Genomic DNA, 24,962 nt, shown 5'->3' on the forward strand with positions numbered 1-24,962 from the left:
GATAGGACATTACCAGGGGATTCCTCGATCGCTGGGATTTCCACCACGGATAGCTCATCACGCTCGTCTTCTGTTGCAGTAACACCCTCTAGAGAGATCACTGCAGCAGAAGAGTCACGGTTGGAGCCATCCATACTGGATATCCAGCAAATCGGATGGAGGATGACCGATTGGAATGTAACCTTTGGTAATGTCCTTTTAGTGTAGGGCCATCTCCAGCAAATCCACACACTCCGCATTCCCAATATTTAACTAGTCGGAGTGTGTGGGCTGTCTCTAGGTGTCTGTGGATACTACCCATGGCTCTGGTGTTAGTTGCCAAGGTAGTCCACTCACACCTAGGACACTTCGTGGGTTTCCCAGGGTATTTTAAAATGATTTTGTCCCCTTCAATTCTGGAAGGGGAAAACGTGGGGAGAGAAGAGTGAGCGGGGTTAGGAGACCCCTGCGAACCATCCATTGCAGATGCAATGGTTAGTTCGAGGGATTGGCGGAGAATACTGGAGGAAAGGGACTCAGTACAAGGTCTTGCATGTCTGCCGGATGAAATAAACGAATTGAATTCCTTTTTACAGCCAAGGCAGACATACTGGGTGGTGTACTGAACCCCTCTCCTAGAATGTCTTTCTTTTATGTGTGTCTCCGCCAATTGTCTCTTGCGATCCCCAGACCAGGGACCGCTACCTCGCTCACCTTGACAGGATTTCTCCCCACGTTTTAAAATGTTTGGCAGAGGAACTGGGATTTTAATGATTGTCCCATGGAGTCTTACTCTAGTAGAATTTCTACTAGATGCTCCTTCCTCTGCCATTGCTACCCTGGGCCCACTTACATGTAAGAGTGCAAAACAGAAATTCTTATGAAGTAAAAATCAAAAATGAAATAAAATTCGGAAAAATATAGGGAGAAAAATTTAAAGACCAATTAAAAATATGAAGAAAAATATTTTTTTAAAGGATTTGATAGGATTAAAAAAAATAATAATAATAAGGGAAATGGAAAAAAAAATTCAAAGAACGGAAAATGAGATGGTTGACTATATGGTTTTGATGTAAAATGAGATTTAAAAGTAGTGAATATTTAAAAAATTTTAAAAATTTTAAAAATTTTCTGGGAACTTAGATTAAGATAAATAAAGATACCAAAATAAAAGTGCAAATTAGAAAATCTGAAAATAAAATAATTTTTTTTTTTTTAATAATAAAATTTTAATCCGAAGAAAAGAAAATTAGCGATCAATAAAGTGATTTGAATTTTTTTAAAAAAAAAAGATAAATCAATTAAAAATTAAAATAAATAAACAATTAGAATGGAATAGTAAGATTAAAGAAAAAATAGTATTGAATAAAAGCAAAATATCTGTTTTTGTAAAAACAGAAGAGTTTCTCGGATGAAGTTAGATAAAAAAGAAGAACGATATAACGAGCTAAAACATAACCAATGTAGTATAGTGGTTAGTTTATGGAGGGGTTTCCGGAAGGGGAATAAACATGTATGGGGTGGGTGCATTTAAAAATATTACTAAAATTACCTAAATAAAATAAATGGGGAAGAGTCTACTAATATACTGGGTGTGGAGTTACTACGGGAAGAGGGGGGTTATCCTCAGCTTCGGGGTTTGGTGCACCATGATGGAAATGGGCACACACCATATCCATTGATCCCTGGATCGCTGCCAATCGGGCCTTGAATCGGAAGGCACCCCAGGATCTTCCGTTGATTCCAAGAATCGAACGGATTTCGTCGTTCCTGGGGTACCATGATCCAAGAGACCCGACAACCAGGGGGAGAATCCTCCCATGCGAAGAATATTTATCATATTTCCGCTGGTAGGCATTCTCCATACTCCCTGGTTGGTCAAAGCAGACCACGACGTCAACCATCACCCGGGAACCGGATAGTTGAAATTCAACATCCGGTCTTAACCTCTGCCCGGGGATGGCATTGTTGATCGTAACGTCGTGTCCTTGCTTGACTAGCAGCGACTCCAAGAGATCCTGGATGGTGTTGTGCCTCTTGGTGGCGAGCTGGAGACCTTCTTCACAGTGGTTAAGCACATGAAACCCGGTCTCGTTTTCCTTTCCACATCGGCGGCAACTCGTATCTTGCTCCTGTGAGCAAAACCACGAGTGCCCCCGAAGAGGAAGGATGTCGAGCCGGGCCCTGTGAAGATATCTCCAGTCTCGGAAGGAGAGGGGCGTACGGCAGGATACCAGGCGAGCCATGTCTTTCGACTTGTCTTCCAGGGAGAGGCCAGTGGCAACTACTCCCTGGTGGCTCTTGTCAGAAATTAGGTCCCTGGTATAGCGCTGCCGAGCTACTTTCCGAAGTCCGCGGACTGCCTTGACTGGGCTTACGGAGACGTCATCGGCGACAATTCTTATATTTTCGTCGCCGGATACATCAATCCGCACTCCCAGTCGTTTGGCAGCTTGGCGGGCAAGAGTCCAAAGATTGGACCCTGCCTCCGCGTACCTCAGTCTGTAGAGCCCCTCATCCACGGATCCCGAAAGATATTCCCCAACTGGCAACACTCCTGGATGCTCGTTTCTGAACCCTCGCCGGATGGTGTCATGGAGCTGCTCTCGGCATATGTTCCTCACTGTAGGGTCTCTACAAGTGAGGAGCTGAGCAGCCCTGGCGATGGTCCAGATATCGGCATCATCAGTGAGGCGGCATGTTCCTAGGCCCCCAACCCGCCGGTCCGCGTAGAAAAACGGGACCGTTGCGTGATTGGGAAGGTTGCAAATAAGGCCTAGAAACTTCCTACACTCAGTGTCCAGTTGGGTAAGACAGTCTTTCAGGACCCGACCCGAAGCGAGGTGATGGGAAAGGGAGGGAAGAAGGTGGCTACGGAAGATTTCAAGTTTTTGCCATGGTGCGAGGTGGGAGGCGGCAATCTTGTCGAGGTTAGGGATAAGGTCAGTTGGTGGTCGGAACCGCAATTTTCCTCCGATCGGTGTACCAAGATATGTTTCTTGGTCGTCTGGACCCAAGCACCGAATTAATTGATCACCAATTCGGCACTGGGCGTCAGACGGCTTGCCTTTGTCGAAGACCAGGCAAGCACACTTCCCGGCATTAAATTGCAGCCCCAAGGTGTTTGCGGTGAGGGTAAAAACGTTTAAAATGTTTTGGAGCTCGGAGGGAGAATTTGTAACCACGGCAATGTCGTCAGCATATGCCGTGGTTTTCTACGAGCGAGCCAAATATTAAAAATCCGGGGATAATATTGGACTTTCCGGCCCTGACGAGGGGTTCGGAAGCCAGGTTAAAAATAGGGGAACTAAGAGCGTCACCCTGGCGAACACCTGCTGTCGGGAAAATGCGGATGGATTCTTTCCCAACGGCAAAATCCATCCGATTTCCCGAATATATGTCCACCAGGATGCGCCGGAGGTCCTCTGGTATTGGAAGTGATGTGAACAGCTCATTCAGAACGGCGTGAGGCACAGATCCAAACGCGTTGCACATGTCCAGCCATGCAATAGACATGTGCTTTCGTTTGGTCTTTGTCTCCTCGACAACCGTCTGTAAGAGCTGTGTATGTTCCTGAATACCATGGACCCCCGGGAGGAAACCCTTTTGCTCGGGAGATAACCAGCCAAGGTCTGAAGCGACTTGCGTTATTCTCTGGCTGATCACTCCCGAGAACAGTTTGTAAATGGTAGGAAGAAGGGATATTGGTCTAAAGTTGGAATAGTCGCTAGTGTCCCCTTTCTTGAAAATGGGGACAGTTCGCGATGTCTTCCAACAATTAGGAACCCCTAGCTTCCAAACCATTTTACAAACTGTTTCCAGCAGAATGCAGTTGGGGTCGATGGCTCTAAGATGGCGGTATTCTAGGCCATCAACCCCTGGTGATGTGTTGGTAGCCCGGCGGAGCTTAGCTTCAAGCTCTTGTTGGGTTGGCGCACGATTAAGGAAGTTCATCTGGTCCTCTGAAGGTTGGGACCAGTCGCAGGTGTCGTAGAGTTCCCTCGCACTTTGGCACTGCTGCGGAGATGGTCTCAATCGGTTGTAAGTCCTCTTGAGATATTCCTCCGCAGCTTGTGCAGTACCATCGTAGGAGGGTAAACGGTCTTCGAGCACCTGTCGAACGGCTCTTCTTGGGTAAATGTTGAAGAGCCGCTGAATCTTCCTCGCCTCGTACGCCTTTTGCTTGATATGTCGCCGGGCCTTCTGCATCTGCCGGTTTTGGTTTCTTTTTCTTTTGTCAGGGTTTCCTCGGGGTTGTTCAGGGCTAGGGTCTTGTAAAATTTGTGCTTTAGGGAGCCAGTCAGCTGTGCAACGTTCGAGGACATCGTCTAGGTCATGTAGAGTCTCACAGCTCAAGAAGGCAGGAACCCAGAGACTTACAAAATCGTCGTCTCTTTGACTCTGCTCTTCTGAGCTGTGGTGACTACGTCCTCGATTGCTGTGCTGACTGGTGACAAAGGATAAGGTCTCGGGGTTAGGTGAAGGGTCTAAAATCTCTTGTGATAAAATTGTGGGGCTAGTATTTTCTTGTGGGGGAGTTCATAAAGCCAACTAAAATTTTGTGTATTAAAAGAGGAGGCGAACTCCCTCCCAAGATCTAAAATAGGGCTAGCGGTAAAATTTGCTGGAGATAGGACATTACCAGGGGATTCCTCGATCGCTGGGATTTCCACCACTGATAGCTCATCACGCTCGTCTTCTGTTGCAGTAACATCCTCTAGAGAGATCACTGCAGCAGAAGAGTCACGGTTTGAGCCATCCATACTGGATATCCCAGCAAATCGGATGGAGGGTGATGGGTTGTTATTAGAATGTAACCTTTGGTAATGTCCTTTTAGTGTAGGGCCATCTCCAGCAAATCCACACACTCCGCATTCCCAATATTTAACTAGTCGGAGTGTGTGGGCTGTCTCTAGGTGTCTGTGGATACTACCCATGGCTCTGGTGTTAGTTGCCAAGGTAGTCCACTCACACCTAGGACACTTCGTGGGTTTCCCAGGGTATTTTAAAATGATTTTGTCCCCTTCAATTCTGGAAGGGGAAAACGTGGGGAGAGAAGAGTGAGCGGGGTTAGGAGACCCCTGCGAACCATCCATTGCAGATGCAATGGTTAGTTCGAGGGATTGGCGGAGAATACTGGAGGAAAGGGACTCAGTACAAGGTCTTGCATGTCTGCCGGCTGAAATAAACGAATTAAATTCCTTTTTACAGCCAAGGCAGACATACTGGGTGGTGTACTGAACCCCTCTCCTAGAATGTCTTTCTTTTATGTGTGACTCCGCCAATTGTCTCTTGCGATCCCCAGACCAGGGACCGCTACCTCGCTCACCTTGACAGGATTTCTCCCCACATTTTAAAATAGTTGGCAGAGGAACTGGGATTTTAATGATTGTCCCATGGAGTCTTACTCTAGTAGCATTTCTACTAGATGCTCCTACCTCTGCCATTGCTACCCTGGGCCCACTTACATATGAAAGAATAAAACAGTAATTCTTATTGACTAAAAACAAACAAATAAAGAAAAAATCGGTAAAATATTGTTAGAAAAATTTAAAAAAACCATTAAAAATCTGAAGAGAAGATTCTAAAAAAATATAGAAAGAGAGGAATTTAGAAATTTAAGAAAGAAAGAAAAAAATAGCAAAATAGATGTTTTAAGTACTAAAAATTAAAAATTAAATAATTTTGTAAAGAATAAAAAAAAATAGAAACCGAAGAAATTGTGGAATAAAAAAAATTTAGTAAAGAATAAAGAAAAATTTTAAAAACAGAGAAATTGTGGAATAAAAAAATAAATGAAGAATTAAAAAAAAATAATAATTTAAAAACCGAAGAAAGTGTGAAATCGAATGAAAAAAAAATCATGGATGAAAAGAATCAATAAATAAATTCTATAGAGTACTAAAATTAAAGAAAGATATGCATTAAAATTCAATATTTGTTTTGGTTAAAGCATAATAAAAAATTTTTTTAAAGGGTTTTTTGGATGTAAATGGATAAAATGTAAAAATAATACAAGGAGCTAAAACATTTCATCAATGAAAACGGGAGCTCTTTAAAAACACGTCTGCTCTACACGAAGTCTAGCAGACGGATGAGTGTGTGGGTGCCGCGCGACTTAAGTGTCCGCGATGCCTCAAATACAAACGGCTCTTTAAAAAATAAAGGTCGCTTTAAGCATTTTTTTTCAAATTTTTTGCAACAAGAATACAGTTAGAAGAATGCTGTGAACAATTTGTGCATCGTGTTGACCTGAAGTACCAACCAAGTGTTTCCTAACCACCTCCATCTATTCGTGGATCGCTGCCAATCGGTTCCCTCCTGAATGTAGACCAGCTAGGGTGGTCTATTCCTAAAATAGACCGGATGTAGTCATTTAGAGGGTACGAAGAATCTAGGGATCCAAGCACCAGTGGCAGCCCTCGCCCTAGGTGTTGGTACTTGAGGACTTTCCGTCTGTATGCTACTTCGAGCATGTCGCAGAGATCGTCGAGAAGCACACGTGTCCTCGGTAGTATAGTGGTCAGTATCCCCGCCTGTCACGCGGGAGACCGGGGTTCAATTCCCCGCCGGGGAGGGGGTCAGCTTTGCTGTTTCAAGTACATGCTTCTTTTTAAACAGCCACCTGTAAACAACAACAGCAACCTTAAAACAAACTGAATCTTGCTCTGGTTACTATTCCCTTCGCTCTCCTTCGTGTAGAACAAGTCTACAACATTGAGCACTGGTTTCTTAAACGTTGACACTTGAACCACGTTCTTCTCGACCACGAGAATACACATTCGATTTTGACTCATGGAATCCGACATCACACGCCATCTCATGTTTATCTCTTGAACTACATAGCCAAATTGAGTTCAAGTTGTGTCTTTTGTCGAACTAGGAACCTGCTAATGGGGACATCACTTTCAACCCGGATGTATAGCTTTTGATCTCTAAAAGCTTCCTCGGTAGTATATTGGGTTGACATCATTATACTTACATTCCGTGAGAACGCGGAATGACCACACATGAAAAAAATGCAATCAAAGTACATAAGCAACATGAAAATTAATACTTGAAGAATTTACAGAGATAGGGGAAAAGCACGGAAAATATGCGGAAAGAAATTACATGTAAGTAATAAAATACATAAAACGTCAGAAAATTCCATAACAAGAATACAGTTAGAAGAATGCTGTGAACAATTTGTGCATCGTGTTGACCTGAAGTACCAACCAAGTGTTTCCTAACCACCTCCATCTATTCGTGGATCGCTGCCAATCGGTTCCCTCCTGAATGTAGACCAGCTAGGGTGGTCTATTCCTAAAATAGACCGGATGTAGTCATTTAGAGGGTACGAAGAATCTAGGGATCCAAGCACCAGTGGCAGCCCTCGCCCTAGGTGTTGGTACTTGAGGACTTTCCGTCTGTATGCTACTTCGAGCATGTCGCAGAGATCGTCGAGAAGCACACGTGTCCTCGGTAGTATAGTGGTTAGTTTATGGAGGGGTTTCCGGAAGGGGAATAAACATGTATGGGGTAGGTGCATTTTAAAATATTGCTAAAATTACATAAATAAAATAGATGGGAAAGAGTCTACTAATCTACTGGGTAGGGAATTTCTACGGGAAGAGGGGGGATATCCTCAGCTTCGGGGTTTGGTGCACCATGATGGAAATGGGCACACACCATATCCATTGATCCCTGGATCGCTGCCAATCGGGCCCTGAATCGGAAGGCACCCCAGGATCTTCCGTTGATTCCAAGAATCGAACGGATTTCGTCGTTCCTGGGGTACCATGATCCAAGAGACCCGACAACCAGGGGGAGAATCCTCCCATGCGAAGAATATTTATCATATTTCCGCTGGTAGGCATTCTCCATACTCCCTGGTTGGTCAAAGCAGACCACGACGTCGACCATCACCCGGGAACCGGATAGTTGAAATTCAACATCCGGTCTTAACCTCTGCCCGGGGATGGCATTGTTGATCGTGACGTCGTGTCCTTGCTTGACTAGCAGCGACTCCAAGAGATCCTGGATGGTGTTGTGCCTCTTGGTGGCGAGCTGGAGACCTTCTTCACAGTGGTTAAGCACATGAAACCCGGTCTCGTTTTCCTTTCCGCATCGGCGGCAACTCGTATCTTGCTCCTGTGAGCAAAACCACGAGTGCCCCGAAGAGGAAGGATGTCGAGCCGGGCCCTGTGAAGATATCTCCAGTCTCGGAAGGAGAGGGGCGTACGGCAGGATACCAGGCGAGCCATGTCTTTCGACTTGTCTTCCAGGGAGAGGCCAGTGGCAACTACTCCCTGGTGGCTCTTGTCAGAAATTAGGTCCCTGGTATAGCGCTGCCGAGCTACTTTCCGAAGTCCGCGGACTGCCTTGACTGGGCTTACGGAGACGTCATCGGCGACAATTCTTATATTTTCGTCGCCGGATACATCAATCCGCACTCCCAGTCGTTTTGCAGCTTGGCGGGCAAGAGTCCAAAGATTGGACCCTGCCTCCGCGTACCTCAGTCTGTAGAGCCCCCCATCCACGGATCCCGAAAGATATTCCCCAACTGGCAACACTCCTGGATGCTCGTTTCTGAACCCTCGCCGGATGGTGTCATGGAGCTGCTCTCGGCATATGTTCCTCACTGTAGGGTCTCTACAAGTGAGGAGCTGAGCAGCCCTGGCGATGGTCCAGATATCGGCATCATCAGTGAGGCGGCATGTTCCTAGGCCCCCAACCCGCCGGTCCGCGTAGAAAAACGGGACCGTTGCGTGATTGGGAAGGTTGCAAATAAGGCCTAGAAACTTCCTGCACTCAGTGTCCAGTTGGGTAAGACAGTCTTTCAGGACCCGACCCGAAGCGAGGTGATGGGAAAGGGAGGGAAGAAGGTGGCTACGGAAGATTTCAAGTTTTTGCCATGGTGCGAGGTGGGAGGCGGCAATCTTGTCGAGGTTAGGGATAAGGTCAGTTGGTGGTCGGAACCGCAATTTTCCTCCGATTGGTGTACCAAGATATGTTTCTTGGTCGTCTGGACCCAAGCACCGAATTAATTGATCACCAATTCGGCACTGGGCGTCAGACGGCTTGCCTTTGTCGAAGACCAGGCAAGCACACTTCCCGGCATTAAATTGCAGCCCCAAGGTGTTTGCGGTGAGGGTAAAAACGTTTAAAATATTTTGGAGCTCGAAGGGAGAATTTGTAACCACGGCAATGTCGTCAGCATATGCCGTGGTTTTCTACGAGCGAGCCAAATAATAAAAATCCGGGGTTAATATTGGACTTTCCGGCCCTGACGAGGGGCTCGGAAGCCAGGTTAAAAATAGGGGAGCTAAGAGCGTCACCCTGGCGAACACCTGCTGTCGGGAAAATGCGGATGGATTCTTTCCCAACGGCAAAATCCATCCGATTTCCCGAATATACGTCCACCAGGATGCGCCGGAGGTCCTCTGGTATTGGAAGTGATGTGAACAGCTCATTCAGAACGGCGTGAGGCACAGATCCAAACGCGTTGCACATGTCCAGCCATGCAATAGACATGTGCTTTCGTTTGGTCTTTGTCTCCTCGACAACCGTCTGTAAGAGCTGTGTATGTTCCTGAATACCATGGACCCCCGGGAGGAAACCCTTTTGCTCGGGAGATAACCAGCCAAGGTCTGAAGCGACTTGCGTTATTCTCTGGCTGATCACTCCCGAGAACAGCTTGTAAATGGTAGGAAGAAGGGATATTGGTCTAAAGTTGGAATAGTCACTAGTGTCCCCTTTCTTGAAAATGGGGACAGTTCGCGATGTCTTCCAACAATTAGGAACCCCTAGCTTCCAAACCATTTTACAAACTGTTTCCAGCAGAATGCAGTTGGGGTCGATGGCTCTAAGATGACGGTATTCTAGGCCATCAACCCCTGGTGATGTGTTGGTAGCCCGGCGAAGCTTAGCTTCAAGCTCTTGTTGGGTTGGCGCACGATTAAGGAAGTTCATCTGGTCCTCTGAAGGTTGGGACCAGTCGCAGGTGTCGTAGAGTTCCCTCGCACTTTGGCACTGCTGCGGAGATGGTCTCAATCGGTTGTAAGTCCTCTTGAGATATTCCTCCGCAGCTTGTACAGTACCATCGTAGGAGGGTGAACGGTCTTCGAGCACCTCTCGAACGGCTCTTCTTGGGTAAATGTTGAAGAGCCGCTGAATCTTCCTCGCCTCGTACGCCTTTTTGCTTGATATTTCGCCGGGCCTTCTGCATCTGCCGGTTTTGATTTCTTTTTCTTTTGTCAGGGTTTCCTCGGGGTTGTTCAGGGCTAGGGTCTTGTAAAATTTGTGCTTTAGGGAGCCAGTCAGCTGTGCAACGTGCGAGGACGTCGTCTAGGTCATGTAGAGTCCCACAGCTCAAGAAGGCAGGAACCCAAGAGACTGACAAAATCGTCGTCTCTTTGGCTCTGCTCTTCTGAGCTGTTTTGACTACGTCCTCGATTGCTTTGCTGACTGGGGACAAAGGTTAAGGTCTCAGGGTTAGGTGAAGGGTCTAAAATCTCTTGTGATAAAATTGTGGGGCTGGTATTTTCTTGTGGGGGGAGTTCATAAAGCCAACTAAAATTTTGTGTATTAAAAGAGGAGGCGAACTCCCTCCCAAGATCTAAAATAGGGCTTGCGGTAAAATTTGCTGGAGATAGGACATTACCAGGGGATTCCTCGATCGCTGGGATTTCCACCACGGATAGCTCATCACGCTCGTCTTCTGTTGCAGTAACACCCTCTAGAGAGATCACTGCAGCAGAAGAGTCACGGTTGGAGCCATCCATACTGGATATCCCAGCAAATCGGATGGAGGATGACCGATTGGAATGTAACCTTTGGTAATGTCCTTTTAGTGTAGGGCCATCTCCAGCAAATCCACACACTCCGCATTCCCAATATTTAACTAGTCGGAGTGTGTGGGCTGTCTCTAGGTGTCTGTGGATACTACCCATGGCTCTGGTGTTAGTTGCCAAGGTAGTCCACTCACACCTAGGACACTTCGTGGGTTTCCCAGGGTATTTTAAAATGATTTTGTCCCCTTAAATTCTGGAAGGGGAAAACGTGGGGAGAGAAGAGTGAGCGGGATTAGGAGACCCCTGCGAACCATCCATTGCAGATGCAATGGTTAGTTCGAGGGATTGGCGGAGAATACTGGAGGAAAGGGACTCAGTACAAGGTCTTGCATGTCTGCCGGCTGAAATAAACGAATTGAATTCCTTTTTACAGCCAAGGCAGACATACTGGGTGGTGTACTGAACCCCTCTCCTAGAATGTCTTTCTTTTATGTGTGTCTCCGCCAATTGTCTCTTGCGATCCCCAGACCAGGGACCGCTACCTCGCTCACCTTGACAGGATTTCTCCCCACATTTTAAAATGTTTGGCAGAGGAACTGGGATTTTAATGATTGTCCCATGGAGTCTTACTCTAGTAGAATTTCTACTAGATGCTCCTTCCTCTGCCATTGCTACCCTGGGCCCACTTACATGTAAGAGTGCAAAACAGAAATTCTTATGAAGTAAAAATCAAAAATGAAATAAAATTCGGAAAAATATAGGGAGAAAAATTTAAAGACAAATTAAAAATATGAAGAAAAATATTTTTTTTTAAAGGATTTGATAGGATTAAAAAAAATAATAATAATAAGGGAAATGGAAAAAAAAATTCAAAGAACGGAAAATGAGATGGTTGACTATATGGTTTTGATGTAAAATGAGATTTAAAAGTAGTGAATATTTAAAAAATTTTAAAAATTTTAAAAATTTTCTGGGAACTTAGATTAAGATAAATAAAGATACCAAAATAAAACTGCAAATTAGAAAATCTGAAAATAAAATAATTTTTTTTTTTTTTTAATAATAAAATTTTAATCCGAAGAAAAAAACACACGTGTCCTCGGTAGTATAGTGGTCAGTATCCCCGCCTGTCACGCGGGAGACCGGGGTTCAATTCCCCGCCGGGGAGGGGGTCAGCTTTGCTGTTTCAAGTACATGCTTCTTTTTAAACAGCCACCTGTAAACAACAACAGCAACCTTAAAACAAACTGAATCTTGCTCTGGTTACTATTCCCTTCGCTCTCCTTCGTGTAGAACAAGTCTACAACATTGAGCACTGGTTTCTTAAACGTTGACACTTGAACCACGTTCTTCTCGACCACGAGAATACACATTCGATTTTGACTCATGGAATCCGAGATCACACGCCATCTCATGTTTATCTCTTGAACTACATAGCCAAATTGAGTTCAAGTTGTGTCTTTTGTCGAACTAGGAACCTGCTAATGGGGACATCACTTTCAACCCGGATGTATAGCTTTTGATCTCTAAAAGCTTCCTCGGTAGTATATTGGGTTGACATCATTATACTTACATTCCGTGAGAACGCGGAATGACCACACATGAAAAAAATGCAATCAAAGTACATAAGCAACATGAAAATTAATACTTGAAGAATTTACAGAGATAGGGGAAAAGCACGGAAAATATGCGGAAAGAAATTACATGTAAGTAATAAAATACATAAAACGTCAGAAAATTCCATAACAAGAATACAGTTAGAAGAATGCTGTGAACAATTTGTGCATCGTGTTGACCTGAAGTACCAACCAAGTGTTTCCTAACCACCTCCATCTATTCGTGGATCGCTGCCAATCGGTTCCCTCCTGAATGTAGACCAGCTAGGGTGGTCTATTCCTAAAATAGACCGGATGTAGTCATTTAGAGGGTACGAAGAATCTAGGGATCCAAGCACCAGTGGCAGCCCTCGCCCTAGGTGTTGGTACTTGAGGACTTTCCGTCTGTATGCTACTTCGAGCATGTCGCAGAGATCGTCGAGAAGCACACGTGTCCTCGGTAGTATAGTGGTCAGTATCCCCGCCTGTCACGCGGGAGACCGGGGTTCAATTCCCCGCCGGGGAGGGGGCCAGCTTTGCTGTTTCAAATACATGCTTCTTTTTAAACAGCCACCTGTAAACAACAACAGCAACCTTAAAACAAACTGAATCTTGCTCTGGTTACTATTCCCTTCGCTCTCCTTCGTGTAGAACAAGTCTACAACATTGAGCACTGGTTTCTTAAACGTTGACACTTGAACCACGTTCTTCTCGACCACGAGAATACACATTCGATTTTGACTCATGGAATCCGACATCACACGCCATCTCATGTTTATCTCTTGAACTACATAGCCAAATTGAGTTCAAGTTGTGTCTTTTGTCGAACTAGGAACCTGCTAATGGGGACATCACTTTCAACCCGGATGTATAGCTTTTGATCTCTAAAAGCTTCCTCGGTAGTATATTGGGTTGACATCATTATACTTACATTCCGTGAGAACACGGAATGACCACACATGAAAAAAATGCAATCAAAGTACATAAGCAACATGAAAATTAATACTTGAAGAATTTACAGAGATAGGGGAAAAGCACGGAAAATATGCGGAGAGAAATTACATGTAAGTAATAAAATACATAAAACGTCAGAAAATTCCATAACAAGAATACAGTTAGAAGAATGCTGTGAACAATTTGTGCATCGTGTTGACCTGAAGTACCAACCAAGTGTTTCCTAACCACCTCCATCTATTCGTGGATCGCTGCCAATCGGTTCCCTCCTGAATGTAGACCAGCTAGGGTGGTCTATTCCTAAAATAGACCGGATGTAGTCATTTAGAGGGTACGAAGAATCTAGGGATCCAAGCACCAGTGGCAGCCCTCGCCCTAGGTGTTGGTACTTGAGGACTTTCCGTCTGTATGCTACTTCGAGCATGTCGCAGAGATCGTCGAGAAGCACACGTGTCCTCGGTAGTATAGTGGTCAGTATCCCCGCCTGTCACGCGGGAGACCGGGGTTCAATTCCCCGCCGGGGGAGGGGGTCAGCTTTGCTGTTTCAAGTACATGCTTCTTTTTAAACAGCCACCTGTAAACAACAACAGCAACCTTAAAACAAACTGAATCTTGCTCTGGTTACTATTCCCTTCGCTCTCCTTCGTGTAGAACAAGTCTACAACATTGAGCACTGGTTTCTTAAACGTTGACACTTGAACCACGTTCTTCTCGACCACGAGAATACACATTCGATTTTGACTCATGGAATCCGACATCACACGCCATCTCATGTTTATCTCTTGAACTACATAGCCAAATTGAGTTCAAGTTGTGTCTTTTGTCGAACTAGGAACCTGCTAATGGGGACATCACTTTCAACCCGGATGTATAGCTTTTGATCTCTAAAAGCTTCCTCGGTAGTATATTGGGTTGACATCATTATACTTACATTCCGTGAGAACGCGGAATGACCACACATGAAAAAAATGCAATCAAAGTACATAAGCAACATGAAAATTAATACTTGAAGAATTTACAGAGATAGGGGAAAAGCACGGAAAATATGCGGAAAGAAATTACATGTAAGTAATAAAATACATAAAACGTCAGAAAATTCCATAACAAGAATACAGTTAGAAGAATGCTGTGAACAATTTGTGCATCGTGTTGACCTGAAGTACCAACCAAGTGTTTCCTAACCACCTCCATCTATTCGTGGATCGCTGCCAATCGGTTCCCTCCTGAATGTAGACCAGCTAGGGTGGTCTATTCCTAAAATAGACCGGATGTAGTCATTTAGAGGGTACGAAGAATCTAGGGATCCAAGCACCAGTGGCAGCCCTCGCCCTAGGTGTTGGTACTTGAGGACTTTCCGTCTGTATGCTACTTCGAGCATGTCGCAGAGATCGTCGAGAAGCACACGTGTCCTCGGTAGTATAGTGGTTAGTTTATGGAGGGGTTTCCGGAAGGGGAATAAACATGTATGGGGTAGGTGCATTTTAAAATATTGCTAAAATTACATAAATAAAATAGATGGGAAAGAGTCTACTAATCTACTGGGTAGGGAATTTCTACGGGAAGAGGGGGGATATCCTCAGCTTCGGGGTTTGGTGCACCATGATGGAAATGGGCACACACCATATCCATTGATCCCTGGATCGCTGCCAATCGGGCCCTGAATCGGAAGGCACCCCAGGATCTTCCGTTGATTCCAAGAATCGAACGGATTTCGTCGTTCCTGGGGTACCATGATCCAAGAGACCCGACAACCAGGGGGAGAATCCTCCCATGCGAAGAATATTTATCATATTTCCGCTGGTAGGCATTCTCCATACTCCCTGGTTGGTCAAAGCAGACCACGACGTCGACCATCACCCGGGAACCGGATAGTTGAAATTCAACATCCGGTCTTAACCTCTGCCCGGGGATGGCATTGTTGATCGTGACGTCGTGTCCTTGCTTGACTAGCAGCGACTCCAAGAGATCCTGGATGGTGTTGTGCCTCTTGGTGGCGAGCTGGAGACCTTCTTCACAGTGGTTAAGCACATGAAACCCGGTCTCGTTTTCCTTTCCGCATCGGCGGCAACTCGTATCTTGCTCCTGTGAGCAAAACCACGAGTGCCCCCGAAGAGGAAGGATGTCGAGCGGGGCCCTGTGAAGATATCTCCAGTCTCGGAAGGAGAGGGGCGTACGGCAGGATACCAGGCGAGCCATGTCTTTCGACTTGTCTTCCAGGGAGAGGCCAGTGGCAACTACTCCCTGGTGGCTCTTGTCAGAAATTAGGTCCCTGGTATAGCGCTGCCGAGCTACTTTCCGAAGTCCGCGGACTGCCTTGACTGGGCTTACGGAGACGTCATCGGCGACAATTCTTATATTTTCGTCGCCGGATACATCAATCCGCACTCCCAGTCGTTTTGCAGCTTGGCGGGCAAGAGTCCAAAGATTGGACCCTGCCTCCGCGTACCTCAGTCTGTAGAGCCCCCCATCCACGGATCCCGAAAGATATTCCCCAACTGGCAACACTCCTGGATGCTCGTTTCTGAACCCTCGCCGGATGGTGTCATGGAGCTGCTCTCGGCATATGTTCCTCACTGTAGGGTCTCTACAAGTGAGGAGCTGAGAGCCCCTGGCGATGGTCCAGATATCGGCATCATCAGTGAGGCGGCATGTTCCTAGGCCCCCAACCCGCCGGTCCGCGTAGAAAAACGGGACCGTTGCGTGATTGGGAAGGTTGCAAATAAGGCCTAAGAACTTCCTACACTCAGTGTCCAGTTGGGTGAGGCAGTCTTTCAGGACCCGACCCGAAGCGAGGTGATGGGAAAGGGAAGGTAGAAGGTGGCTACGGAAAATCTCAAGTTTTTGCCATGGTGCGAGGTGGGAGGCGGCAATCTTGTCAAGGTTAGGGATAAGGTCAGTGGGAGGACGAAACCGCAATTTCCCGCCGATCGGTGTACCAAGATATGTCTCTTGGTCGTCTGGTCCCAAGCACCGAATGGGTTGAGTACCGATTCGGCACAGAGCCTCAGACGGCTTGCCTTTGTCAATGACCAAGCAAGCACACTTCCCGGCGTTGAATTGCAGCCCTAAGGTGTCAGCGGTGAGGGATAAAATGTCTAAAATATTTTGGAGCTCGTCAGGAGAATTTGTAACCACGGCAATGTCGTCAGCATATGCCGTGGTCTTGACGAGCGAGCCAAATAATAAAAATCCGGGGTTGATATTGGACTTTCCGGCCCTGACGAGGGGCTCGGAAGCCAGATTAAAAATAGGGGCGCTAAGAGCGTCACCCTGACGAACACCTGCTGTTGGGGAAATACGAACAGATTCTTTCTGAACGGCAAAATCCATCCGATTCCCCGAGTAAATGTCCGCCAGGATGCGCCGGAGGTCGTCTGGTATCGGAAGAGAAGCAAACAGCTCTCCAAGAACGGCGTGAGGCACAGAACCAAACGCATTGCACATGTCTAGCCATGCTATAGACACATGCCTACGTTTGGTCCTTTGCCTCCTCGACAACGGTCTGCAAGAGCTGTGTGTGCTCCTGGATACCATGGACCCCCGGGAGGAAACCCTTTTGCTCGGGAGATAACCAGCCAAGATCTGAGGCGACCTCTGTGAGTCTCTGACTGATTACTCCCGAGAACAGTTTGTAGATGGTCGGAAGAAGGGAAATTGGCCTAAAGTTGGAATAATCGCTAGTGTCCCCTTTCTTAAAGATGGGGACTGTTCGCGATATTTTCCAACAGTTAGGAATTCCAATCTTCCAAACTATTCTACAAACTGTTTCCAGCAAGATGCAGTCGGGGTCGAGGGCCCTTAGATGTCGATATTCTAAGCCATCGACCCCTGGTGATGTATTTGTTGCCCGGCGAAGTTTAGCCTCAAGCTCTTTTTGGCTAGGCGCACGATTGAGGAAGTCCATCTGGTCCCTTGATGGATGGGACCAGTCGCAGGTGTCGTAGAGTACCCTCGCACTCTGGCACTGCTGCGAAGGTAGACTCGAGCGGTGGTAAGTCCTCTCGAGGTATTCCTCCGCAGCTTCAACAGTGCCATCGTACGAGGGTGAACGATCTCCGAGCACCTCTCGAACGGCTCTTCTTGGGTATATATTGAAGAGCCGTTGAATCTTCCTCGCTTCGTAGGCCTTGAGCTTGATCTGTCGCCGGGCTTTCTGCATCTGCCGGTTTTGGTTTCTTTTTCTACCATTAGGGTTTCCTCGGGGTTTTTCAGGGCTAGGGTCTTCTAAAATCTGTGCTTTGAGGAGCCAGTCAGCAGTGCAACGTTCGAGGACGCCTTCGAGATCAAGAAGAGTCTCGCAGCTCAGAAAAGCAGGTACCCAGAGACAAGCGAAATCGCCGCCTCTTTGGCTTTGCTCTTCTGAGCTGTCTTGGCTGCATCCTCGAACATTTTGCTGACTGGGGGAGAAGGGTTGGGTCTCTTGAACGGGATCGGGTTGTGGCCCTTCCGGAGCTACAGGTGGTGGATAAGAAATTTCTTGTAGAGGGAGTTCGTAGAGCCAACTAAAATTTTGTGTATTAAAAGATGCGGCGAACTCCCTCTCAAGAATTAAAATGGGGCTTTGGGTAAAATTTGCTGGAGATTGGGCATTACCAGGCCCCTCCTCTTCGATCGCCGGCATTCCCATCACGGATAACTCTTGACGCTCATCTTCTGTGACAGCGATCTCCTCTTGGAAGTTTGCTACCACAGAAGAATCCCGAACAGAGGTATCCGCGTTGAAAAACCGTGGCGACCGGATGGAGGGTGATTGCTGTGGTGCTGAGTGCAATCTCTGGTAATGCCCTTTTAGTGTAGGGCCATCTCCAGCAAATCCACACACTCCGCATTCCCAGTATTTCAAAAGTCGGAGTGTGTGGGCTGTCTCTAGGTGTCGATGAATACTACCCATGGCTCTGGTGTTCTGTGCCAGGGTAGTCCATTCACACCTAGGACATTTAGTGGGTCCTCCAGGGTATCTTAAAATTATTTTGTCCCCCTCGATTCTACAAGGGGGAAAAGTGGGGAAAGGTGAGTGAGCGGGATTTGGGGACCCCTGCGAACCACCGATTTCAGAAGAAACGGTGAGTTCGAGGGATTGGCGGAGAATACTGGAAGAAAGGGACTCAGTGCAGGGCCTTGCATGCCTGCCGGCTGAAATAAAGGAATTAAACTCCTTTTTGCAGCCAATGCAGACATACTGGGTCATGAACTGAACCCCTCTCTTCGAGTGTCGATCTTTGATGTGTTTCTCCGCCAACTGTCTCTTGCGTTCCCCTGACCAGGGCCCGTTACCCCGCTCACCCTGGCAAGCTCGTTCCCCACATCTTAATATGTTTGGCAGAGGAACTGGGATTTTAATAGCATTCCCATGGAGTCTTACTCTAGTAGCGTTTCTACTAGATGCTCCTTCCTCTGCCATTCTAACCCTGGGACCACTTTCATAAAAGATTAAAGGAAAGAAAGGAATAAAGGAATAAAAAGAAATAAAAAGAAAAGAGCAGAGAAATTATATAAAAAAGGAAAGAAAATGATTAAAACGATAAATATATTGGCTATTGTTTTAAAAAAGGTATCAAAAAGGTTTCACGAAAAATAAGGATAAAAGATCGTCTGCTCATGTAAACAAACGATAAAAACGGGAGCTCATAAAAACACGTCTGCTTCGGACGGAGTCAGACAGAAGGATCTGCAGTATGCTACTTCGAGCATGTCGCAGAGATCGTCGAGAAGCACACGTGTCCTCGGTAGTACAGTGGTCAGTATCCCCGCCTGTCACGCGGGAGACCGGGGTTCAATTCCCCGCCGGGGAGGGGGTCAGCTTTGCTGTTTCAAGTACATGCTTCTTTTTAAACAGCCACCTGTAAACAACAACAGCAACCTTAACAGCCTAAACAAACTGAATCTTGCTCTGGTTACTATTCCCTTCGCTCCCCTTCTTTTAGAACAAGTCTACAACATTGAGCACTGGTTTCTTAAACGTTGACACTTGAACCACGTTCTTCTCGACCACGAGAATACACATTCGATTTTGACTCATGGAATCCGACATCACACGCCATCTCATGTTTATCTCTTGAACTACATAGCCAAATTGAGTTCAAGTTGTGTCTTTTGTCGAACTAGGAACCTGCTAATGGGGACATCACTTTCAACCCGGATGTATAGCTTTTGATCTCTAAAAGCTTCCTCGGTAGTATATTGGGTTGACATCATTATACTTACATTCCGTGAGAACGCGGAATGACCACACATGAAAAAAATGCAATCAAAGTACATAAGCAACATGAAAATTAATACTTGAAGAATTTACAGGGATAGGGGAAAAGCACGGAAAATATGCGGAAAGAAATTACATGTAAGTAATAAAATACATAAAACGTCAGAAAATTCCATAACAAGAATACAGTTAGAAGAATGCTGTGAACAATTTGTGCATCGTGTTGACCTGAAGTACCAACCAAGTGTTTCCTAACCACCTCCATCTATTCGTGGATCGCTGCCAATCGGTTCCCTCCTGAATGTAGACCAGCTAGGGTGGTCTATTCCTAAAATAGACCGGATGTAGTCATTTAGAGGGTACGAAGAATCTAGGGATCCAAGCACCAGTGGCAGCCCTCGCCCTAGGTGTTGGTACTTGAGGATTTTCCGTCTGTATGCTACTTCGAGCATGTCGCAGAGATCGTCGAGAAGCACACGTGTCCTCGGTAGTATAGTGGTTAGGCTTTAAGGGTATTTTCCAAAAAGGAAGAAACTTGTATTAAAAGGGTTCATTTTAAAATGTATTAAAATAAGGGAAAAGTACAAAAATATCTTTAAAACAAAATAAAATAAAATAAAATTGACTAAAAAAAAACTATTCTACTGGGAGTGGGGAATCTACGGGACTTGGGGGTTTTCCTCGTCTTCGGGGTTTGTTGCACCGTAGTGGAAGTGGGCACACACCATTTCCATTGATCCCTGGATTGCTGCTAGTCGGGCCTTGAATCGAAATGCACCCCAGGACCGTCCATCGATACCAAGTATCGAGCGAATTTCTTCATTCCTGGGGTTCCATGATCCAAGGGACCCGATAACCAGGGGGAGAATCCTACCAAGGGAAGAATATTTAGCAATCTTTCGCTGGTAGGCATTCTCCATGCTCCCTGGTTGGTCATAGCAGACCACGACGTCAACCATCACCCGGGAACCAGATAATGTTAATTCAACATCTGGTCTTAGGCGTTGCCCGGGGATGGCTTTGTTGACAGTGACATCGTGGCCTTGCTTGACAAGCAGCGTTTCCAGGAGATCTTGGACGGTGTTGTGCCTCTTGGTGGCTAACTGGAGACCTTCTTCACAGTGATTAAGAACGTGATACCCAGTCTCGTTTTCCTTCCCACATCGTCGACAACTCGTATCCTGCTCCTGAGAGCAAAACCACGAGTGCCCCCGAAGAGGAAGGATGTCGAGCCGGGCTCTGTGAAGGTATCTCCAGTCGCGAAAGGAGAGGGGCGTACGGCAGGATACCAGGCGAGCCATGTCTTTCGATGTTCCTTCCAGGGAGAGGCAATGGGCTACAACTCCCTGGTGGCTCTTGTCGGTGAGCAGGTTCCTGGTATAGCGCTGCCGTGCAACTTTCCGAAGTCCGCGGACTGCCTTAACTGGGCTTACGGAGACGTCATCGGCGACAATTCTTAAATTTTCGTCGCCGGATACATCAATCCGCACTCCCAGTCGTTTGGCAGCTTGGCGGGCAAGAGTCCAAAGGTTAGACCCTGCCTCCGCGTACCTCAGTCTGTAGAGCCCCCCATCCATGGATCCTGAAAGATATTCCCCAACTGGTAACACTCCTGGATGCTCATTTCTGAACCCTCGCCGAATGGTGTCGTGGAGCTGCTCTCGGCAAACATTCCTCACTGTAGGATCTCTACAAGTGAGGAGCTGAGCAGCTCTGGCGATGGTCCAGATATCAGCATCATCAGTGAGGCGGCATGTTCCTAGGCCCCCAACCCGCCGATCTGCATAGAAAAAGGGGACAGTTGCGTGGTTGGGTAAGTTGCAAATAAGGCCTAGGAACTTCCTGCACTCAGTGTCCAGTTGGGTAAGGGAATCTTTCAGGACCCGACCCGAAGCGAGGTGATGGGAAAGGGAGGGAAGAAGGTGACTACGGAAAATTTCAAGTTTTTGCCATGGTGCAAGGTTGGAGGCGGCAATCTTGTCAAGGTTAGGGATAAGGTCAGTTGGTGGTCGGAACCGCAATTTTCCGCCTATCGGTGTACCAAGATATGTTTCTTGGTCGTCTGGACCCAAGCACCGAATCAATTGATTATCAATTCGGCACTGGGTCTCAGACGGCTTGCCTTTGTCAAAGACCAGACAAGCACACTTCCCGGCATTAAATTGCAGTCCCAAGGTGTTAGCGGTGTGGGTTAAAACGTTTAAAATATTTTGGAGCTCGGAAGGAGAATTTGTAACCACGGCAATGTCGTCAGCATATGCCGTGGTTTTCATGAGCGAGCCAAATAATAAAAATCCGGGGTTAATATTGGACTTTCCGGCCCTGACGAGGGGCTCGGAAGCCAGGTTAAAAATAGGGGAACTAAGAGCGTCACCCTGGCGAACACCCGCTGTCGGGAAAATGGCGAATGGATTCTTTCCCAACGGCAAAATCCATCCGATTTCCCGAATATATGTCCACCAGGATGCGCCGGAGGTCTTCTGGTATTGGAAGTGATGTGAACAGCTCATCCAGAACGGCGTGAGGCACAGAACCAAACGCATTGCACATGTCCAGCCATGCTATGGACATGTTCCTTCGCTTGGTCTTTGTTTCCTCGACAACCGTCTGTAAGAGCTGTGTATGTTCTTGAATACCATGGACCCCCGGGAGGAAACCCTTTTGCTCGGGAGATAACCAGCCAAGGTCTGAGGCGACCTCCGTTATTCTTTGGCTGATCACTCCCGAGAACAGTTTGTAAATGGTGGGAAGAAGGGATATTGGTCTATAGTTGGAATAGTCGCTAGTGTCCCCCTTCTTGAAAATGGGGACAGTTCGCGATGTCTTCCAACAGTTAGGAATCCCCAGCTTCCAGACCATTTTACAAACTGTTTCCAGCAGAATGCAGTTGGGGTCGATGGCTCTAAGATGACGGTATTCTAGGCCATCAACCCCTGGTGATGTATTGGTAGCCCGGCGAAGCTTAGCTTCAAGCTCTTGTTGGGTTGGCGCACGATTCAGGAAGTTCATCTGGTCCTCTGATGGTTGGGACCAGTCGCAGGTGTCGTAGAGTTCCTTCGCACTTTGGCACTGCTGCGGAGATGGTCTCAATCGGTTGTAAGTCCTCTCGAGATATTCCTCCGCAGCTTGAACAGTACCATCGTACGAAGGTGAACGGTCTTCGAGCACCTCTCGAACGACTCTTCTTGGGTAGATGTTGAAGAGCCGCTGAATCTTCCTCGCCTCGTACGCCTTTTGCTTGATATGTCGCCGGGCCTTCTGCATCTGCCGGTTTTGGTTTCTTTTTCTTTTGTCAGGGTTTCCTCGGGGTTGTTCAGGGCTAGGGTCTTGTAAAATTTGAGCTTTAGGGAGCCAGTCAGCTGTGCAGCGCTCGAGGACGTCGTTTAGGTCATTAAGTGTCACACAGCCCAAGAAGGCAGGGACCCAGAGACTAACAAAATCGTCGTCTCTTTGGCTCTGCTCTTCTGAGCTGTGCTGACTACGTCCTCGAATACTTTGCTGACTGGGGACAAGGGATAACATCTCAAGGTTCGGTGAAGGGTCTAAAATCTGTTCTGTTAAAATTTGGGGGTTAATATTTTCTTGTGGAGGGAGTTCATAAAGCCAACTAAAATTTTGTGTATTAAAAGAAGTGGTGAACTCCCTCCTAAGATCTAAAATTGGGCTGTCGTTAAAATATGCTGGAGATAGGACATTACCAAGGGATTCAACGATCGCTGGGATTTCCACCACGGATTGCTCATCACGCTCGTCTTCTGTTGCAGTAACCTCCTCTAGAGAGATCACTGCAGCAGAAGAGTCACGGTTGGAGCAATCCATATTGGGCATCCCAGCAAATCGGATGGAGGGTGATGGATTGGGACTGGAATGTAATCTTTGGTAATGTCCTTTTAGGGTAGGGCCATCTCCAGCAAATCCACACACTCAACATTCCCAATATTTCACTAGTCGGAGTGTGTGGGCTGTCTCTAGGTGTCTGTGGATACTACCCATGGCTCTGGTGTTAGTTGCTAAGGTAGTCCACTCACACCTAGGACATTTCGTGGGCTTCCCAGGGTATTTTAAAATAATTTTGTCCCCTTCTATTCTGGAAGGGGAAAACGTGGGGAGAGAAGAGTGATCGGGGTAAGGAGACCCCTGCGAACCATCCATTGCTGATGCAATGGTTAGTTCGAGGGATTGACGGAGAATACTGGAGGAAAGGGCTTAATACTTGAAGAATTTACAGGGATAGGGGAAAAGCACGGAAAATATGCGGAAAGAAATTACATGTAAGTAATAAAATACATAAAACGTCAGAAAATTCCATAACAAGAATACAGTTAGAAGAATGCTGTGAACAATTTGTGCATCGTGTTGACCTGAAGTACCAACCAAGTGTTTCCTAACCACCTCCATCTATTCGTGGATCGCTGCCAATCGGTTCCCTCCTGAATGTAGACCAGCTAGGGTGGTCTATTCCTAAAATAGACCGGATGTAGTCATTTAGAGGGTACGAAGAATCTAGGGATCCAAGCACCAGTGGCAGCCCTCGCCCTAGGTGTTGGTACTTGAGGATTTTCCGTCTGTATGCTACTTCGAGCATGTCGCAGAGATCGTCGAGAAGCACACGTGTCCTCGGTAGTATAGTGGTCAGTATCCCCGCCTGTCACGCGGGAGACCGGGGTTCAATTCCCCGCCGGGGAGGGGGTCAGCTTTGCTGTTTCAAGTACATGCTTCTTTTTAAACAGCCACCTGTAAACAACAACAGCAACCTTAAAACAAACTGAATCTTGCTCTGGTTACTATTCCCTTCGCTCTCCTTCGTGTAGAACAAGTCTACAACATTGAGCACTGGTTTCTTAAACGTTGACACTTGAACCACGTTCTTCTCGACCACGAGAATACACATTCGATTTTGACTCATGGAATCCGACATCACACGCCATCTCATGTTTATCTCTTGAACTACATAGCCAAATTGAGTTCAAGTTGTGTCTTTTGTCGAACTAGGAACCTGCTAATGGGGACATCACTTTCAACCCGGATGTATAGCTTTTGATCTCTAAAAGCTTCCTCGGTAGTATATTGGGTTGACATCATTATACTTACATTCCGTGAGAACGCGGAATGACCACACATGAAAAAAATGCAATCAAAGTACATAAGCAACATGAAAATTAATACTTGAAGAATTTACAGAGATAGGGGAAAAGCACGGAAAATATGCGGAAAGAAATTACATGTAAGTAATAAAATACATAAAACGTCAGAAAATTCCATAACAAGAATACAGTTAGAAGAATGCTGTGAACAATTTGTGCATCGTGTTGACCTGAAGTACCAGCCAAGTGTTTCCTAACCACCTCCATCTATTCGTGGATCGCTGCCAATCGGTTCCCTCCTGAATGTAGACCAGCTAGGGTGGTCTATTCCTAAAATAGACCGGATGTAGTCATTTAGAGGGTACGAAGAATCTAG

The 24,962-nt window shown here is 46.5% G+C and overlaps 6 non-coding genes across 6 annotated transcripts; all 6 read left to right on the forward strand.

Moving 5' to 3' along the window:
- The first annotated feature begins 6,484 nt into the window (after nucleotides 1-6,484).
- On the forward strand, nucleotides 6,485-6,556 carry Trnad-guc. The gene has a single exon. It is a non-coding gene; the product is annotated as a tRNA-Asp (tRNA).
- Nucleotides 6,557-11,850: 5,294 nt separating this feature from the next.
- Trnad-guc lies at nucleotides 11,851-11,922 on the forward strand. The gene has a single exon. It is a non-coding gene; the product is annotated as a tRNA-Asp (tRNA).
- Nucleotides 11,923-12,803: 881 nt separating this feature from the next.
- Trnad-guc lies at nucleotides 12,804-12,875 on the forward strand. The gene has a single exon. It is a non-coding gene; the product is annotated as a tRNA-Asp (tRNA).
- An 881-nt stretch (nucleotides 12,876-13,756) lies between these two features.
- On the forward strand, nucleotides 13,757-13,828 carry Trnad-guc. The gene has a single exon. It is a non-coding gene; the product is annotated as a tRNA-Asp (tRNA).
- A 5,195-nt stretch (nucleotides 13,829-19,023) lies between these two features.
- Nucleotides 19,024-19,095, forward strand: Trnad-guc. Its single transcript has one exon. It is a non-coding gene; the product is annotated as a tRNA-Asp (tRNA).
- A 5,021-nt stretch (nucleotides 19,096-24,116) lies between these two features.
- On the forward strand, nucleotides 24,117-24,188 carry Trnad-guc. The gene has a single exon. It is a non-coding gene; the product is annotated as a tRNA-Asp (tRNA).
- Nucleotides 24,189-24,962: the final 774 nt, after the last annotated feature.

Source organism: Daphnia magna, unplaced genomic scaffold (assembly GCF_020631705.1).
Source record: "Daphnia magna isolate NIES unplaced genomic scaffold, ASM2063170v1.1 Dm_contigs144, whole genome shotgun sequence".
Classification (NCBI taxonomy): Eukaryota; Metazoa; Arthropoda; class Branchiopoda; order Diplostraca; family Daphniidae; genus Daphnia; species Daphnia magna.